Raw genomic sequence first — 4,229 nt, 5'->3', positions numbered from 1 at the left:
ATGCTTCAAACCCAGCATGAGCAGGAAAATATGTAAGTGTTTTGTCTCCTTTTAACCAGAAAAAAGCCAGAAATAGAACTGTGGCTCAGGTAACATAGCACTAGCCTTGAGGACAAAGAGCTCAGGAACAGTGCCCAGGACCTGAGTCCAAGCCCCAGAATTAGCACAGGCACACATGTGTGCTTACGTGTGCACACGCCCATGCACGCACACACACACATGCACACGCACACACACACACACACACACACACACACACAACACTTCCTGAATCGGTAAAGAATCCGGCTGCAGGTAACAGAAGGGCTAACCCACAGTGACTTAACACTGATTTACATAGGCTGAGGTAGCTGCTCAGATAAACCTATCAGGTCCTCAGGCTACTACTACTATCATTTTGACGTGCCATCCTTAGCTCCTGACGTTATTCCTTATAGTTACAAAATAGCTGCTGGACTTCACTTCCTGCTCTCACATTCATGTTCCAAACAGGAAAAAAGTAGAAGGGCAAAAGGCATGCCAATTCTCTAACAAACAAACCAGGAAAGCATGTTTTTCCCAGAAGCCTCACTTAACTGACTCTGCCTGCATCTTAGAGCACAGCACAGGGCATGCGCACACTCACCTTAGCAGGGAGGAAAAGGAGGATTGCTGGGATGCAATCTCTGCTGGGGCAGCACTGGAGAGACACAGGGCCATGGGCCATGGGAGCCCACAGTATGTCCTCTTGGAATGGCCTTGCTGGTGAGAATCAGGAGGAGGGGGAAACTTCTGGCTCTTGGGGCCCAGAAAGTATGACAGAAGGTAGTGGGCACTCAAGGAGACAGAGCCCAGCTGCTTCCAGCTTGCCTCTCAATATTTTCAAATAGGAGCATAGCAATGTCCTCCATCTTTGGAGCAGAGCTACCATTCCTCCCAGACATGCCAGCCAGGGATGCTGAAAGGCTTTGTAACCACACTTGGGTGTCGGAGAGCAGGACTGCTGTCCTCCCAGCCACAGTCAGGGTGGCACAGGCAGCGGGGTGGGCAGCCAAGCTGGAGAGGCCGGGTTATAGGAGTGGCGTTGGGACAAAGGTACAGTAGATAAGGGGTTACCCTCTGTTTTATTATCTTATTTTTGGAGGCAAGGTGTCACTGTGTAGTCCAAGCTGACCCGGAATTTGTGACCATCCTGTCTCAGGGGTGCCCTTTGACAACTTTTTTTGTCAGTCATGGGGCTTGAACTCAGGGTCTGGTGCTGCCCCTGAGTTCTGCTCCAAGGCTAGCACTCTACCACTTTGAGCCACAGCTCCACATCCGGTTTTCTGGGGGTTAATTGGAGATAAGAGTCTCATGGATTTTGTAGCCCAGGCTGGCTTTGAGTTCTGATCCTCAGATCTCAGCCTCCTGAGTAGTCAGGATTACAGGCGTGAGCTACCCATGCCTAGCTGTCTTTGATGACTTCTTTGCCAAGCCTGATGACCTTGTCAGCAACAAGCTTGCCTGTGGAAGTCCTTGGGCAAGGCCGAGTGCCATGCCCACTCACAGGATGTGTTGGTCCCTAGGGCACCAGATTGCCAGGTCACAGTGCTTTGCTGTTCCTTGTCCCTTTGCAAAGTGACTATGGGCCATCTCCATCAAGTTTAGGTGCTGGAGACAGTCATCTCCAGCACAACAGTCTTGGGTGATGGGCTTCATGAGAGGTGATCACAGGGAGGGAGGCCCACAACACCATTTCCACAGTGTCAGTTCACTAACACAAAGGTAGACTTGTTATGAAATTGAGCCTGGCTTCTCATTCTCCCTGATTTCTGCCTTTTCCTACCCAGCTGCCTTGCACCATGAGAGAAAGCAGCCCACAGCCCCACCACATGCCAGTGCTGTGCCCTTACACCACCACCCCACCCCAGCCTCCTGAACCCTGAGCCAAAGAGGTTTCTGCTTTTTTCCTTTTTAAGTTTCTATTGTAAAGGTGGTATACAGAGGGGTGATAATGAATGCATCATTCTCTCCCAGTTTTTCCCTCTATCTCCCCTCCCCACAAGTTATACAGTTCATTTCCAACATGGTATCTAATGGGTTGCATTGCTGAATTGGTTCACTCTTTGTCCCATCATTTCTGTGCTTCTCCTTCTCCTGCCCAAGTCAGACAAACTTACATACAAGACAAAGGATGCAGACATAAAGCAGCAACAAAGGGAATAAGTCAAAGAAAGAAAGGAAGGAAGAATAAAAAAAAAAACACAAACAGTACAATAAAAAAACTTCTAATTTCCATTTCTTGGAGTTCATTTCCATAAGCCTCATTTTATATGCTATTGAGCCCTTGTGATTCTCTCTTAAGAATATCCTTCTTGTTCTCTCTGTATGAATATTTAGAGTGCTGTTTAATTAATCATGTCCAAGTGTAATTATTTGTTTTTTTACTATCCATTGGGTTTACTTGTAGAGTTATAGACACATTCTAATTATTACAAATGAGGGAAATCATGCACCCTATGTTTCTTTGGGTCTGGCTTACTTCACTTGGTATAATTTTTTCCAAGTCTTTTCATTTCCTTTCAAATGTAGTTTCTGCTTTTTATAAATTACTCAGCTTCTGGTATTCTGGGATAGCAACAGAAAACAAACACATCCTAGACCAACCAGTCCCCAGCTGATACAACAGCTGGTCTCAGAGTTCTGGAGAGTCCAACCTGCATACACTGAAGCTTCAGACTGTGATAATATAGTAATATAAGTCATATGGTAATAACAATATAGTAATAGTAACATAAGTAATAGTTTTTTTTGGTTTGTTTGTCATGGGCCTTGGACTCTGGGCCTGGGCTCTGTCCCTCAGCATTTCAGTCCAAGGTGAGTGCTCTACCACTTTAGTCACTGCACCACTTCTGATTTTCTGGTGGTTTATTGGATATAAGAGTTTCATGGACTTTCCTGCTCAGGCTGACTTTGAACCACAGTCCTCAGCTCTCAGCCTCCTGAGTAGCTAGGATTGCAGAGGTGAGCCACTGGCACCTGGCAAGTAATAGTTCTTATTTTAGGTGCTAAGGCCTCAGATGGCTTGTTCAACAAAAGAGATCATTGGTAAAAATTAAATTAAATTTAAAAATTCTATGCACCAAATCCCAGGTTGGCTTCAAACTCATGGACCTCCTGCCTCACAGCCTCCTGAATACAAGTGTGCGCCCCCAAGCCTGGCTGATTTCTTTGAACTATACTAGCACCAATCAGAAGGCAGAGTTGCAATCCCTGGAGACAGAGTTCCCCCAGAACACCCCCAATGTGCTCTGCCTGTGTTCCATTCTGCTAGGATTTCTTTGTAGTCAAGGGTTCCAATGAGCTTTCAGACTCTGACCATGAGCGCACACATGGCCTCTGCCTCACATTCATGTGTGGAGTTAGGAAGGTAGCAATTGGCATGGAGTCCACCCAACTCCTCCATATACAGGTGAAACATCGCAGGAGGGGAGGGAAGGCACTCATTCTAAGCAGAAAGAAGGATATCAGCAGAATTTGGTAGCTTCCAGTCCTTGGCAGGAGGGCAGTCACTGAATGGTGGCCCAATCAATGGCACCCTTGCGTCCTGCTAAGGAGGAAGGAATGGCCTCAGGCTGGTGGCACTGCCAGCCTTCAGGGCTGCCTCCTGCATGCCTGTCCTTGCTCTGGTTCTTCTATGGGGTCTAGGGACAGTTTGCTCCAGTTCCTTAGCTAACAGACACATAGTCGAAGTGGCTGCCAAAAGACAATAGCTTTAACTGGAGAGTGGCACATGGTTGGGGAGGGCGTGCCCGGCACTGCAGCAGCAGCAGCTGCATGAGCAGCACTGGGCTTTGCGGGAATCTGTCTTAGCTAGCGTTGCTGCTGTCTGCCAGCTGGGATGCTAGATTCCCATGCCATGCACCCTTCATGAATGGCACCCATGCTGTACCCTGAAAGGACAGCCTCAGAGGCCAGGACACCGCAACAGAACAGAGCCCTCCCTCCCACAGAAGCCATGCTTATTTCAAAGAAGCCCAGATGTAACGCGGAAGCCATGGCTTCATTTGTCTTTTGGACGATGCATGGAAATGTTCAAATTCTTTTGAGACTTGGGAGTAGATTTTAAGTATTAATCTAAAAGGCACCCCTCTTCCAAGGCTAAAGGAAGGCTGTAAAACAGCAATAACAAAACAAAAACAGATCCCCCCCTGAAAAAAACAGGCAAAGTTGGGGGCCAGTGACTCATACCTCTAATTCTAGCTATTCAG

The sequence above is a fragment of the Dipodomys merriami genome, unplaced genomic scaffold (assembly GCF_024711535.1).
Source record: "Dipodomys merriami isolate MVZ:Mamm:240054 unplaced genomic scaffold, mDipMer1.0.p SCAF_63, whole genome shotgun sequence".
Taxonomy (NCBI): domain Eukaryota; kingdom Metazoa; phylum Chordata; class Mammalia; order Rodentia; family Heteromyidae; genus Dipodomys; species Dipodomys merriami.
The sequence above is the reverse complement of the archived record's forward strand: the minus strand, read 5'-3'. Positions refer to the sequence as shown.